The sequence below is a fragment of the Vulpes lagopus genome, chromosome 11 (genome assembly GCF_018345385.1).
Source record: "Vulpes lagopus strain Blue_001 chromosome 11, ASM1834538v1, whole genome shotgun sequence".
In the NCBI taxonomy this organism is placed as follows: domain Eukaryota; kingdom Metazoa; phylum Chordata; class Mammalia; order Carnivora; family Canidae; genus Vulpes; species Vulpes lagopus.
Window position 1 is genome coordinate 81,656,925 of NC_054834.1, and position 17,049 is coordinate 81,673,973.

Here is a 17,049-nt window from a genome sequence, read left to right on the forward strand (position 1 = left end):
ATCCTTCTCTTCCCAGCTCGCCACATCTGCCATTTGTGCCTCCTCCTCCATCTATGAATCTCCACAGAACACAGACCATCTTCCCACTTCTTTCCAACCACACTGACACTAGAAAATTATACAGCAAGTGAAAGAAGATATTATTGAAAGGCAATGAGGATATCCTCCAAATATGAGTTTCTGAAAAAAAAAATCTAGAAAACAGGGAAATCGTTTGCAGGCAGTTTAGCAGAAAGGAGAGGACATCTCGAGTGTAGACAATGACTCCCACAACTGCTGCTCCCTCCTGCTCCCATTCTAGTGACTACTGTAGTTATATCAATTTGATTATTGGCCGATACCGGATTTTCAAAATTTCTGAACCAAATATCTTTATTCAGAATTCTCCAATTTACTGCAGTTGTATTACTTGGGTTGAGTACTCACACACCTATTTCACTTCCCATGTCTCTCAAAGCATTTACTCATGAATCCTACTTTAAAAAATAAAATAAAAGTAAGTACATTTAAGTTAGTCAAACCTGGGTTTAGAGCTCACTTCGGCACTTACTCATGTGTAGTCTGGGGCAAACTACTTAAATCACCTAGTCAGTCTTCACGAATTTGTGAAGTGAATGCAGTGATATCTAACATTGCATAGAAATAATACCTGTGAAATGCCCAGCTCAACGGCTAACCTGCTCCTCGATGCTCTCCCTTCCCTTGATGTCCTCCCTACCTTCCTTCTTTCTTTTAAGATAGTGCAGCATGTAATCATATTGCAATAATTATGTGTTAGCATCTTAGGTATAAATTAAAGCATTTTTCCCAGCTTGATGTCAGCTTATCATCAGCAAAGTCTCAAGGAAGTTTTCAAAGTTTAGATTTGAAACTGTCAAATGGATCAAATAGGTGGAGACACTCAGGCCCTGACTTGCCCTTCTTCCACCCTCAGAGGAATGTCTTAGTTAACACGGTCGTCTTTTTTGAATTATTAATGGCAACAGAAAAAAAATGCTTCCTGGTTAGATCAGTAAATCCGATTTTCTAGTGCCCATTTTAAGCATTAAGTCAAGCTCCAAATAATGGTAGCATTATATCAAAGTAATGGACAAAATATTCTCTATTATGCAAAATTAAAATGTGAATTAATTTCCAAAGAAAAAAATATTTTCAGTGGCATTAGTTCTTTCATTCTCATTGCCTACTGAGAATGAAGAGAACTGCTCCCAAATCATGTGATGGATTGGTCCCAGAACAAGCAGTAAGAACTAATTCACCAATTAAGTTTTAAAAAATCCAGGGAACTGAGCACATGTCTAATAAAAGGACAGGGATCCCTGAAGGGAAGAAGAAGAAAGAGAAGCAGGAGGAGGAAGAGCAGGAGCGGGAGGGCACTAGATCACAAAAACAAGGCTATGTGGTCTAATGAATGAAACATTGCATTCCTCCTGTAGGAGGAAGTGCACTCCGTTACCACGTGACATGGAAGCAACCATGTGCTGCTCATGCTCCAAGGTCTGAAAAGTATAATGGAATATAAATGACTCATCAAGAGATACTTGAGTACTCTGATATTTTGTTGATACTATAAAAATGGCACAATCTGTATTTTCTTAATCTACTTTGTTTTAGAAGGATTTACCATTATCACTCACAGATTATGAAAACTCAGCAGGCAAGAACTACCTCTTTGCCAATTCTTTGCCCTAACAAATTCCTAGAAAAATGTTTTAAATAAAGCGTACATATGTCACATGTGATGGAATCAAAAGCCAGAGACAATTGCATGACTGTTAGCATATCATTAAGTGATACAAGGTTTTGCCAATTGTCTATGTATCTGGACAATGTATTTGTTCAGGAAATGTTTTTAAGGTTGGAAAATATTTATTTTCTTTAAACAAGGTCACTAAGTAACAAAGAAGCAAAGTAGGTTCCATACTCTGGACTATGCAGGAGATCTGGGATAGGAAGTTGTTTGGTGGGAAGTTGGAGGGGGCCACACATCACCTAAGAAAGCCACAGAAATGATGGGCTTTAGCCAATTGCCCTTGGAAATGGTGCATCTGGGCAGTGGAGGAGGGGAGGGCACAGTGCTGTGACGAGGGACGGTGAATGAGGAAAGATGCTGGAGGAGGGCCGTACTGTTGTTATGAAGAGCCATATGGAAACCACAAATGGCAGACGATATGATGAACATGAAATATAAACACTACAGCTATTCAGTATTAGGAACATTTCCTCCCATGTTAGGCTGGGGAAACCAGCAACCTGTTGGATTCTTTAGAGGCCACTGTTCTATGCAGGTTACCATGAGACGCTCATTTCCCAAAGTCAGCTAACAAGCCTGGATGAACAATTAGCATCCCTCTCTCCACGTTAGTATCATTCAGTATTTCAGAGTCAGGAAAGGAGGTATATGTACCAGGTTTCAGACAAGTTTGCAAAAGAAACCATTTTTAAGATACATAAGAACACAGCCTTAGCTGGGAGTGGGGGTCATTTAGTTGTTTGGGTTTGGTTTAGTTTTTTATGTGACTATCTCCTTCACTACAGCAAGGAAGCCACTATAATTCCTCGAAAGTAGTGGCTTTGCTACCACTTTGTTTTTGCAGCTCTGACCATGGTACCTGGCGGATAGAAGAGATTCAATGTATGTGAGATGGGTGGGTGGGTAGGAAGATGAATGGATAAGTAAATATTCATGGATGAGTTGTGGCAATGACAAGTACTCAGAAATATCCTTTAATTAAGAGAAATGATGTACATTCTTAAGTTCCCAGGCAAGCTTTCTGTCTTGAAGCGTGGAAATCCCTAAGACATTTTCCCTATTGGAAGATGGAGAGGTTTCTGATAACCAGAGTCAGCCACAGAATACCTTAGAGTCAGAGTATTAACCTAAATACCAGAACCTAAAGAAAGTGCTGAAATGAAGGGACTAGAATATAGTGAGTGTGTAGAATCTGTGAAAGTGAACTAAAAAACAGCAGAGTAGTTTTATCAAGGTTAAGTGCAAAGTAATTCAATTACAAATCCTAAGTATAAATAGAAAATGCTTCTTGTGCCCCTCCCATCACCAAGAGCCTTCAAGTCCTTCTCCCTCCCATGAGAAAGCCGGACTATTTAGGTTTAGTAATTATCCTTACTTGGAAAATACATGGTTTCAGTTTCCTATCCTAAAAGATTTAGTCTCATTTCAGCTTGGAAAAATTCCTTGCTAAAAAAATAAAGTTAACGGGAAACTAAATGTTCAATGTCTCTTGTGAAAAGAGAAAAATATATAAATTCATTTGTTCCTTAATTCTGATTAATTGAAGGGGAATAACATTAAACTTTATGCTTTTTAAAGCTCAAAATCACCAAATTTCACAAAAGGGGAGACTGGGTCTTCACACACGCACGTTTAAGTATTCACTGTCACGTGGTCACTACCCCTAACCACACTGCATGTGTCACTTAGATCCATCTTGCTTAACCTTGCCAACTAATTACAGTTACACACCAGAGACAATGAAGGAAAGAAATTATTCTAAAGAGCTAATCAAAATATAAAAGCCACATGTCATTAAAAATGCAAAATTAACACACAAATAGCTATTCTTAGAGTTGGAAAAAAATTGTTCTAAAGATAGTCATTTGCTTCACATTTTAAAGAAATATTACCGTGACCATAGGAATGTCAGTAAAGGGAGGCCTGTGACTGCAACACAAAGCAAAACCATGCTTTTCTTAGGTGTAATGAATTATGGATTAATCTGTAAGATAACTATTTGAATGGATTTATTCCTTGTCAACAGAAAGTGGCTCTTCTTCCTTTAGAATACTCCCATTCCGTCCAGAAACTTTTTCAGGAGCTCACCGTTGTTTGGGTTTTTACTTGTTTGTCACAGAGACACATTTTTAAGAATTATTTTCTCCTAATAGTGAGCATAATCATTTGTCCTCTTATTTCAATGGTTGAAATATGTTCTCCTGTTGGTAAATGTGGCTCAGGAAAATGACTGACCTTTTCAAACAAAATTTATAATTTTAGAAATGTAAAACTTAACATTCTTTAGCAATCCAATATTAAAATACAGTTAGGTTGATCTATAAAATGCTCTGATTTCAACTATTCTTTTTTGAGTGTGCAATAGAGAAACATTAACAATGCGTGTGGTTTAGAAAAATTCACTTATATAGCTGTTTGCCATGTCATGATGTATTTTAAACAAAAGAGGTACAGACAAAGGTATTGATTTTAGGGACTTAACTAAATAAACAGTATGTAAATTGGGTCTTTTTCTATAAAATTAGATCAGGACACACATATTACACTGCCTTTTTCTATAAGAATGACAGCTATTGAATTTGGCAGACATTGGAATTTGGTTAAAGAGTTACAGACCTTTGATCTTTGGATTACAATTAAATGAAACGATTGTAAAAGGACAGTGGTGGGCCAGCCAATTCCTCAAGCCCACCACAGCAGCCAGCAGGCGTTGCCGCTTAGTGCTGCCAAGACGGGGCCGGCACCCGGTTCTCAGCCCCATGCCTGTTGGTGGATGAGGAGGATGCCCACGGTATCCTCATCCAAACACACAGCAATACCTTGAGAACACAATTTGGTGTTTTTCCTCCTCTTCAGTTTCGACCTAGACTCATGCCACGAGCCAGTATTCTTCAGTAATGAGAGAAGACCCGGGGGACCAGTTGGCTCCTTTATATATATTTTTCTTAAGACTCTACATGGGATTATATTCAGAGCGAGTAGAGAGAAACACAGAATCTCGGGTTCAAATTCACTGGAGTTTTAAGGAAAACGAACGCGGGTCATGAACTTAAGTTTAATGTTGCTCTCATTACTTCCTTATTTGTAGGCATGTGTGTTCTGTTTTGGTTTTTTCCCTCTCTCTGTTCTTTTCTTTTTTTTCTTTTTCTTTTTTTTTTAATAACACTTTCCTAATCAACCTGGCTGTTAATAAATTAACTTTCACAGTCATACCCAAGGGAGTCATTCTGTTCAGGTCTTTGCTTTTTAAGCTAAATTCTGCAAGTTTCAAATAATGCCATTACGCCCTAATGACAACATTTGACCACCATTTTTAAAAAGAGATATATTGATAACCTTTTGAATAAGAGGAATGCTCTGTCCCCAAGTTCCCTATTAATTCACATTCTTCTTCTATAATTATTACTAATTCTAGTGAGAAGTACCCTAATACACTGACAATAAACAGTGACTTAGCAAGTTTCCTTAATCTGAAACTATATATTCATAGCAACAAATAGGCAAGTTATCTCTCTTTTAGGTCTTTTTTATCCAGCCCACCAGATCTGTGTTCTTTTTTTTTTTTTTTTTTTAAACCTTCTTTGTTATGTCATTCCGCAGACAGAGCTCAGGCTGTTTCCTGTCACCCACTAGAGCAAACTGCTCAACAGAAAGCACAGTTGGACAGCCCTTAATTAGTGCTACTTGGGATAGTCAGTGTGTGAGCTTGTGTCAGCATCTCACTTAAACAGGAATAGAGCAGTGAGAATCAGCTGACAGTTTGAGATGCAAGACACCAGGTCTTCCACTTCCACCTACAGTCATACATTGCACGCTGCACGCCTGTGAGCGTTATGAAAAATGTTAGGAATAATGTTCTGTATGTAAATTGGAGTCAAATTATTCCATCACATTTTACAGGGTGTTTATTTCTTTAAGTTATCCGGTACATGTTCTCCAATAAAAATCTAAGATGCAAAAATAAATAAAATAAATTTTGAAGTCGCTTGCTGACGATTAATGTCTAAAAGTTAACCAGACGGACCTGGCACAATTTTTAATATTAAAAAAAAAAACAGAGAATAGCACTTTATAACTAGTGAAACGGAGCGATAGATTGCAATTAACTTAAAAGCCACTGAACAATAGCCTTAGGATTTGTCTTTTATTTTGCATTAGTATCAGATGTGCTAAAATGATCATTGATTATTATGATATCATCTGTGTAACTTAAAGAGAGATCAAATTATACCCAGGTAGACCACATAACTAACATACATCTTCTTTATACATTTAAACTTTAAATACCTGTGAACATAAAGATTTACGGCTTGACGAACCTCTTGCAGGATAAAAACCCGAACACAGAACTCTACCATCTGCTTGCACCCTAAAGTTAAGATGACTAGCTATTCAGATATTTTATTACGGTTGCATCTCTACAGCCAAACCCAAAATTCAATACAGAATTTGGTGCAGTTCTGTGATGGTGGGAGCTTCTTTGTTGTAGAACAGACACCGTTTAGTCTGGGTGAAAAATGAGATCAATATATTCTAAACCTGTAACTTATTATAAACATAACTCCCCCCCCCCAAAGTGTTTTAAATTAATATTTTTTTTCTAGTGGCTAATAGAGTCCCTTTAGGTTAAATGTGAAGGGAGTCCACCATGCATGTTTTCAGAGGGTAAACAGCCATTGCTTCCTTTTTCCTTTTTATTTTAATCTCTCTGCAAAGTAGCTATTGTACTTTACACGGTAGACATTTTTAGAAACTGTTTTTGCTTTTTGTTGTTGCAGTTCAGAGGTAGGATGGCGTTTCGGGGCCGGTGGCAGTACAGCCTTCTTTATAAGGATGAATGAAGATGAAAAGCAAGACAAATAGAAGCGAATGAGACACTGCTTTATGTGATTCATGATAGCTTGCCGTAAGCCTGTTAGCCTCTGCCTGGCTCTCCTCCCTGAGAAAATAATGGATAGTTACAATGTGTATGGTGACACTGTCAAACCATCAGGAATTGCTGATTATAGTGCTAAATATTGATCTCTGCTTCACATGTGTCAAAATTCTTTCTTCCCTTAATTAGAACTTCCCTAAGCACCATACAAGAACAAACTGAATATATCAGATCTCTGTGAAAGGGAGTGTGATACCAGCATATAATTGTGACCTCTTGTCTTCTCCTTTTCTCTTGAGTTCTGAGATGACTCCGGCTGTCTCTCCTGCCCTTCCCAGCCCATGTGATCATCATGCTCATTTTTCCCAATCTAACCATAGGAAGATTTCTCCCAGCCTCTGCTTTTCATCATTCTGAACCACTAGGGTAGTAGTCAGATGGCAGCGAGACTTAAAGTGCCAGAAGGTGCCTTTTTCTATTTGTTTGTTTCATGGTACACCGCACCAGGCAATGACCTGTGGCAACAATGTCATACAAAACGGAGACAGGTTCACCCAATCAAAGGGAGCTTTAAAATTAATACAGATCCCTTCATTTCTTCATGTGAGATCTAGGAAGGGCAATTTCAGGGTGCCATAGTCTTCCTGATTATCAGTCACATTCACTTTAAAAATATTTTTAAGAAACTTTTGTTATGGAAATAATCCCTTTCTAGCTCCAAATTCCGCCCTCAACTGAAGCAGGGTAAAGCTCCCTACTAATTTGATATTACTATTCCATCAACTTCCATATTCTGTACTCCAGCAGTAATGCAATATAATGAAAGGTTGTGATATATGGTTTCAATTTGCACTGCAAACTGAACACTTAACTCATTTATCTTAGTTTACCTGTAATATATTGTTATTTTTTAATCATGACACCATGGTACATTTGCCTTTAGTTTGATGTGCTTGATAAAATCAATATTTCATTAAAAGATTTTCAAAAATTGTTTGTTTCAAACGCAGAGCCAGACCAGTTTGGCAGCCAGTTTCTCAGAAGCCGCGTCCGGCCTGACTCTGCGAGCTCTGCTTGCCCCACAAATACCTCGTGTGGAGGGCCTTCGTCTGCAGGTGCCTTCCTGCTAGGTTGGCAAGGTCCTTAGTCACCACATGTGCTATACGGGGGCCGTAAATGGCAAGTTCCAATTTTGACTTTTTCCTGATAAACCTAGAAGAAGAGGACGATGAAGGGAAGATTATTGAGCCTCCCCACTTTTCTTTTTTAACAACTCAGACAGAAATCTCTGTCCCGTACAGAGAAACCCCCAAGTGTCCCGCGTGAACGCAGGTCCCTTCCCACTGCTGCCCAAGTCACCTGGCTACTTCTCACGGCAGGTGCTCTGCGTCACCGGTAATGATCAGGATAGCAAAGTGCAGGGAACTTAACTTTAAATTGGGCTGAAGAGCTCCGGCTGCAATGGAGAGGTGCCAGCATTTCCAGTATGCTGGTGCACAGCGATGACACCGAATGCTTGTTTTAATGGGGCATAGTTTGCAAGAAGAGCCACTTACATGAGAAATGTTAACTAATGGCAACTGTCGACTTTGTCTCCTTAGCTTAGGGATGTGGGAAGAAAAATGATCATTGGGCTGTCTGGTTAAAACACACATCACCCATTTTCTTGAAGCCATTCGGCTCACAGAAATCACACTTTTGCCTGTTTTCCCCTCCACGTTACATATAAAATATAAATTTATCACTATAAATCAATATCCAGTTATCTTCACAGGCCATATTTATGCCCTTCGGAGATAAATGCAGAATATGATAACTGAAGCCAATATAACATCTCTGAACAGACACTTGACTATTCTATAAATACAAGGAATGTGGCGAAATACAGGCTGATATTGGGAGATCTAAACAAGTTTGTCCCGTAAGATCAGAAAAGTAGAGAGCAGTTATTGACAAAAGTACGCATATTTGTTGAATTGTGCTCATTCTACTTGAAGGTGACAACCATCTTGTAAAGACCAAAAACTGGGAGCACGTTGACAATTACACGTAGAGCCCTCCGTCAGAAGCAATCACTGGTTGAAATGACTAAATCACCTTCTCCTTTGGCAATCATAGGATGGAACAGGATTTGCAAGGGCAGGTGTGCATAATGCCTTACAGCCAATAGCATCTAAGGACGACCGGCTTTTCTTTAATATCATCACAACTGTGTATCACGCAAAATCTGGAATAAATTAGCCATCCTTCTATCAGCAAGAAATATTCATGACAATTCACAGCTGAGGCCGAGAGGAGACGGTCAATAAAGAGTCTACTAGTCTTTAGTACTCAGGTCCTTCCCGTGCATCTGAACTGAAAGAAGTAATAAATAAGTGGCACAGACGAATAGCACCTTTAAATAAGCAAGTGAGCCTTCTTCAGCAACAAGCAACATTCTCTGGATATCAAAAATAATAACTGGTTTTGCAGCAATGCTGTATGGAAACACGAGGGGTATAAGATATACTGTACTTTAAGCTCTGTTTGATGAATCTGAGCACAGTTCCTGGGGGATAGATTACTTTAAACCATGCTCTTTTACTTTCTAATCCTGACTTGATTTGATTTGTACTTTAATACAGCTGCCTGGCAATTCAACAGCAAATAGAGACTATTTATGTAATCAGATTGTAAGTAGTGGGACAAGAAGAAACTCTCTAGAACCTTTTTGGAAAATAGTTTGTTGTACTTTTTATTTATTGAACAGCAGGGCTCCAGGCTTTCCAGTGCTCATTATAATTGGTTTTCTGCTTGAACTTTCAAAAACTGTCATGTCAATACTCAAACAGAATTTTTTTGCTTACTATATGGCTGTGGGCTCTATTTTCTCATGTGCAACTTGACAAAGTTTCTTGTAATACCTTAGAGGCAAAGTTCTAGAGTTTCTTTTGCTATTTAAGAAAACTAGGTATCGGAGGGCTTTCGTGTTTTGCACACTTGGGTTCTTATTTTGCAACTAAATGCCTTAGTCTAGTATCTGCTGCCTCTCGTGCCTACCCCTGCCTATTCCCGCCTCTCCATTGTTCTGTAAAGGAGCACCCCCACGTGCGAGTGGTGCCCTCATGTGTAGCTAAGGTTGTTTTTCCATTGATGTGTTCAGAATCACACTTCATAGGCTAATTGCCATCTGATGAAAAATTTGCCCTTTCCCATAAGTGTCATTTCCTGTGCCACCACCAAAAGTGCAAATGAATTTTAGATTCCCCCAACCCGTTGCCTTTGGAAGCTCTATAAACTCACCGGACCACTTATGCACAACAAGAACCTCACACGAATTTAAGACGATAAAACATTTATCCAAATTGAACATGAATGTCTGAACTCCGTCCCTGGAAGTAGGCTCTTCGTATAAATACGCACATGAGTATCTTCAGAGGCCGGCCCCATCACACTCCGCGTCCTAACTAGCGTGAGGTCACCTGAGTATCTACAGCAGCTCTTCGGGGCCGGCGGAGGGCGGCGAAGGGCGGCGGAGGGCGGCGGAGGGCGGCGGAGGGCGGCGGAGGGCGGCGGGGCCCCGGGGCCGGCTGCCCGCTGCCCGCCGCCCGCTGCCGCCCCCGCCGCCCCCGCAGCGCCCACCCCCGCGGCGACCCGCAGGGCCTTTCTCCGCACGTGCAAACGCGGCCGCGACGTTCAAGACCCGAAGGCCCTTGAGTGAAGGCCCCCGGGAGGCGGGGACCTCGTGCCCGGAGCTGGAGGCCCGGCGGCCGCCACCCGACCCGCGGGGGGCTCCGGGCCACCTCGGACAGCGCCACCCGCCCGTCAGGGGCCGTCGCCGCAGCCCCGCGCCGCGCACCTGCCCCCTGGCCCTGGCCCCTGCCCCCGGGACCCTGGCCCCTGGCCCCTGGCCCCGGGCCCCTGACACCTGACACCTGGCCCCTGGCACCTGCCCCGTGGCCCCTGGCACCTGGCACCTGGCCCCTGGCCCCTGGCACCTGCCCCCTGGCCCCTGGCACCTGGCCCCTGGCACCTGCCCCCTGGCCCCTGGCACCTGCCCCCTGGCCCCTGCCCCCGGGCCCCTGCCCCCGGGCCCCTGAGGGTACCCTGCGTGCCCCGTGGGCACTGCCCGACCCGGGCCCGAGGGGGGTCGAGGGTCTGCGCCGCGGGGCTGGGCTGCGGCCTGCGACCAAGAATTAAAACATAGGCCAGTGTCACCGGGGGCGACGGAGAATGAGACACGTTTCAGAAGCTCACGGGATGGAAGAAGGACCTGAGGAGGCTGCCTGGCTCTTAGGGGACTGACCGTTTATTTCAGGTATCTGGCCGGTGGTCGTGCGTCTACGCAGCCGCGTCTGGCCGGGAGTCGCGGGGAAGCGGAGCGGGACCTGCGGCCGCGCCCTGGGAGCCGGGGTGGCCGCTCACCGCAGGCTGCCGGGGGCCCTCGGGACCAAGGCCATGAGGGTCTTCGGGGGGAGCTCGCTCCCTGGGCCTGCAGCAGGAAATCGCTTGCGCAGGGCAGCGCTTTACCCTCATAATCTGACGCCTACTGGTTCCCTAGACGCGTGAATCTATGATTTCTGTTGCACGCAAACTGAAAAAATAAAAAAATCTAAATTCTTTGAAAAAACGTCTTGGAAGATATACACGTTCATTCACACACGGAGATGCATATGAATCTGTACGCACGTATGAACCGACCCATCTGGTCTGCCGATGGTGAGGATGGTGAGCAAAGCGTTCACTTGGTATTTCCGTGTGGAATTCGCTCGGCTCGGCTCAGGGACTGCGTGGCGGGGTGACCTATTCCATTATCTGTTTCACCATCAGACGGGGGATGGACTCGTGCGTTTGTTTCTCGCACACAACAACTGGCGGAGGTCTGCTGCCCTGTTCCCTGAACTCGGAGGACGGATCTGATTCTCTGTCTCTAGCTCCCAAAACTACATCAAGGCTACTCTTTTAGTCAACTTGGAAATTTATATACTATACACTAACCCTCCTTTAATATCCTCTCCCTCTTTCCTCTGGGCATTTATTGCTGTTCTTTCTAGTTCAGTAACCAGTGAGCAGAAGGTTCATTAAAACTAATTGAATTGGAAACTTGTCTGCCCTGGGAAATATTAACTCTTTGTTGTTATCTGTAGGAAATTCCTTTTGTTATGTTCCTTTGAATTGAATTTGGATCTTCGTGTTACAAACGCCGTGTTAAAAGTGATTTCCATCTTTTTGATGGTCTAGACAGCAAGTTTCAGAAAAATGTCCTTATATCAGATTGGATTTTACGAAGGAAAGCAGCGTTTTATTCAATGGTGTAAACAAACAGCAGTACTGCACACTGTTCAGACCCGGAACGATGTTGCCCTGTTAACTCTTGTAGTTCTCCCAGTCGCCAGAAATTAAAAAAAAAAAAAAAGAGGTTTCTCTTATGGCTCATTCTCACTTGGTAAAACAAATAACACAACTGCAGGTTAGCAAGTCAATGTCAGCGGAACATAGATCATCAAAGAACATTCATCTCACAACTGCCGCCGTTCTATTCATTTGAAAAAATGTCAAGATGAAAAGATTATAATTATTCTTAATGATATGGGGAAACTCACTTTAACTTGTCATTTGTGATCATTTGGAAACGATATTGAAAAAAATACATTTGAAATAAGGGCTTAGGAGGCTAGGTGTGTTCTGGAATTGTATAGAGCAGAGAAATATTGACAAAATTGGGAACATTTGATAATAGTCACAGTGGTAGGTTTTTGCCAGCTTTAAAAATCAATTGAAAATAACAGGCAACCCACTGTTGCTAATAAAAGTAAATATTTATGACTGATTTGACTGTGCTTCAATACCAGTCAATCACTTTCTAAAGAATCTTTGCAATTCATTAACCTCTTTTTACTGGTCTTGTCCCTGTTGGTATTAGCCATTAAAAAAGAATAAGGGAGGGGGTTTTGATTTTTCTGTTCTCATCATTCATAGCTTATTTGTTCCTTCCCTTCATTCCCATACATTGCGGCTAAATTGATTGTCTGTTTAGTCATATGAATGATAAAGTAGCAGTGCCAGCAAGATTGAAAGCCTCCATTAATTTCTGAGGAAGGTGAGTTCCTCTGCTTCAACCGCAACTGAAAACAAACCTACTTCTCCTAGCATCTTCTACCACTAGGAATTCCTGGGGTGATAGAGTCCATGTAACTGCCAGACTTCCTTTATTGGACTGCTCCCTGGGCAAACTTAAAAAACAAAACAAAACAGAACAGGTATTTATTAACATCATCTCAACATTGCCTGTCCTTCTATGTTTTCACCCCGGCTCTAGTCTTTATGTACAAAAAGCTAGCACCTGCAAATTTTTATTTAAACGTTAAAAACAATCCTTAATATGCATTTTTTGAAGATGCTACAAAATTCCATTCATTCAGTAATCAGCACACTCAAAGGGAAATCTTTCACGCGGTGAGACATCTTCCTTTATTAAAAGAGCTTTTTAGAGCTCTTCCATGACACAGTTTTAGATTTCTGAGACCTGTGTGTAAAAATAATAGCACTACACCTTACTGGTGTTTTTTTTTTTTTACTTCTTAAAATATTCATAAAATCATAACCATCTAAAATTATCTATAGCAACTGTGTTTCCTTACAGAGGTATTCTGTGATGTATTACAGTGCTACTTTAAGTTGCTTTAATTGCCGTTGTAAGTACATATTTTGTCACTGAATTAACAGACTGAGCAGACGTGTAAAACCTGCATAACTTACCGGTATGTTTAAGTTAAAGCCACCTCTAGGTAGCCTTAAATTATAATCCTCTATGGAGATAGATTTTTTTTAACTCTTTCAATGGTACGTGGGTCTTATCTCCCCTCATATTTCCAGGAGACTTTGTTTATAATGACAGCTCACAGGTACTGAGCTCTAAGGCTTGTGTGGCAGGTACTGTGTTTTAAAAAGGGAACTTTAATGTCATTTTTCGTATTTAATCCTCCCAATGACTCCATGAGGAAGAGCTCATTTTAACTACAATTTCTCAGATGAGAAAACTAAGGCTGCTAAAAAGTAAATAATCTTTCCCAAGTCACATGCATGTTAAGCAATAAAAATTGAATTTGCGGGGCGCCTGGGTGGCTCAGTAGTTTAGAGTGTCTGCTTTCGGCTCAGGTCATGATCTCAGGGTCTTGGGATCGAGCCCCAGGTTGGGCTCCATGCTCAGCAGGAAATTTGTTTCTCCCTCTGTCCCTCTGCCTGACCCCCCAGCTCCAGTTCTCTCTCTCTTTCTTAAATAGATAAATAAATAAACAAACAAGCAAACTTTTTAAAAAAAAAAAATGAATTTGCACAACATTCTGAAGCCAGAGCCCTTGTTCTAAATGCCATCCCTCACCTCTCTTGGACTGCTCAGCATGGGCTACCCTGCACAAGAAATACTTGTAGATCTGCCTGTTTCTCCATCCCAGAGACAGTATCTCCCAAGCCCTGGGATATCTCATTCCTCTGTGAGCCCCAACTCTGTCTCAGCTTGGCACTTTGCAAATAGCGGGTGCTTTTGAATCACCAGAATGTGCATACCATACAGGAACGAAATCTAGTTATTTAGAATTCTTAGTTTTCTTCCTTCGTCAGGGTTACAGGCACTACATGAAAAATACTGACACAGAGGCTAATTTCAGAGAAAGGAATAGAAATACACAAACACACACACACACACACACACACACACACATACACATGCGCACATACACACAAGATGGATGTAATGAGTGCGGCACAGCCAGCAATACAGAAATAGGATTTCAAAGCCCTGTCCCCAAGCCTACCGAGGTCCTTCATAGAGTTCTGAGTGTGGCCTGTAGCTTAAGAGCTGATAAGGTACTGTTGTTCCTGAAAAAGCCTGAGTTACCGATTTCCTCCACACTGGCACTTTAGTGTCCCAATATGAGCCAAGATTTCTGAAAGCCTCGTCATCAGTCTTTCGATGGAGAGTCAGCACCACTGAAGTCAATTATTAATGGAGCACGTCCAGATTTTCTGGCCTTAGATGGTAGAATTTGGTCCATGACAGTCCCAAGTTTGGAAACTTCCTGTCCATAGATTGACATGTAAGTCCCCTTCCGTAGAGAAGACAAACCTTCCATTTTTCTCAATAATGGATGCACACAGGACACTATCTTCTCATGCTTCCACTAGAGTACAGCAAGGCCTTCCGTGCAGCAGTGAAACCCAGCATGGGCACCACGTGCATTCTAGGCAACTGGATGAAAAGTTGACTTCAAGGAGAGTGATACAATGACAAGTAACACAAGCACATCCCATTTGTGGCAAGAATGGAAAGAAAGGAGGGCAATTTTCTCACACATATGGACCAAAAACAAAGTCCACATTTGTACTTGATAGGTTTTACTTGTCTTTTCAAATATCATCCACTCCATAAAAAAAAAGGGGGGGATTTCCTCAAAGATGACTTCTGAAAATGGATACCAGATTACTCCAAGGATGTAAATGGCAGGCGGGGGCAAAACAACCAGGAAAAGTTTCTACTGTGAAGCCACAATTTCTAACCCACTGTGCTTAGGAAAAGAAAAGTGCTCTAGAGAGCAGATATGGTAAAGGCGAGAGGCCTGAGTGTTCTGGTATTCCATTCAGAGTTAGAATATTAGCCAACAATTTCTATACCGGCTTTTTAAAAAGGAGTATTAAAAATGAGTATAAAATAATCATTAAATTCAAAAAAATCACATACAGTGTTAATGTTTAATAGCATCTTTAGTGTTATTTTCTCTCGTTACTTTAAGGATCTTATAGAAGATGTTTTAATATTTATGTTAAGGAATTAATAATATTTGACATCTTGAGGGAAATGCACAAAAGTCACACTATTTCATTTATTTTCACACTGAAAGATTTGCCGGGGAATATATCTATAGACACGTCATTTACCTAAAGACTAATACTTTTTTTCCCCACACTAAAAATCTAGCATAACTATCATTGACAATGTTGACAAAATACCCCTGAGAAGAGCAACACAGCACATAGGTAAATTTTTACATTGGGAATAAGGACAAAGGAAAGAAAGCCCAGAGCAGTGAGGCCAGTATGTTGATGACAAAAGGTCCCATGAGTATTGCCTACTCATAAGATGTTCCATGTTAGCGATTCTACAAAGAAGTTGGCCTTCATTTGGCAAGCACGGGCCTCCAGGGGACCATTTTTGCATCGAGCAGGATTACAAAAATGTGGAGGTCCTGGTAATAATAGCTATCTTGCGCAAGATTTATAACACTTTAGAAATCCTAGGTCAGATGTCTCCACCTTCCAGTCCATTCATCCTTGCATGCTAGCCCCGGGAAGACTACCTACATGCTTACTCCAAAAAGCAAATAACCATGATTTTCAGAGTTCTACCCGACACTTGTCTTCCTACTTTACGGTATTCAAATCACTGAAGTCACTCATTAATGTGAGCTCGAAAACTGCTCGTGTATTTCCCCCTTCTTTTTTAGATGCGATGCTCTTTAAGTGGAAACCAGTTTTTAATTTCATAGTTTACACTTCTTTTCAAAATAGTAAATAGTAGCAAAGGACACTTCTATCCCGAAAGGATTTTGCTCAGAAGTCTTAAAAATGAATGAGAGGAGATGACATATATTTAAAGATATTTAAATCATTTTGAAACACTCCTGCTTTGGCGCTTGAATATCTAGAAATGATAGGCAGTACCAGATGAAAATGTTTGTGACCTAAACGGCAGACCAATTAATAATGATTCCCCCAATATCGGTAACGAACTCGGACACCTTATATTGAAACCCTGAAGAGGATTTAAAAACATATCTTTAGGGAAGTTACCTAACATCTCCGGATCTTAGTTATCTCTTCTGAAAATGAAATGACTGAATGACTTGATCTCTTTAAATCCCTAACAATCCCAAACACTTTGACGTTAAATTTCCACAGAGAAGAAAGGAGGAAGACTTGAGCTACCAAGTGGGCAGGTGAAAAGGGAAGATTGGAAAGGTCACTGATGACAAAATTTATAATTTGGTGCTAAGACTTGGCCTGGTAAGCAGTGCTGAAAACTGGCAAGTGTTCCAAGCTTATCTTCAAGATTAGGAGCCAGAGTCAATCAAAAGGATTAATTTTTGTAAGTTTGAAGGCCCCTAAAAAGAGGCTAGAAATTCAACCCACTGATCTTGAGACCTCCTGGTGCCCTGTGATGGTATCTGTCTCAGAGGAGGGGCCAACGCCCGACCTTTCGTGGAGGAATCTTCCTTGTGAGCTTCTCTCCCCTAGCCAGAGTCTAACCTTTGAATTTCAGGAGAAACGGGACCTCTGGCCTTAAATGAGCCATCCTGAGAGCCCAGCCACGGATTTGTGCAGCATGCAGCAACTTCTCACACAGAGTAAGCCCCGCGCTAATACCTCTTTGTACATGGCGGGAGCA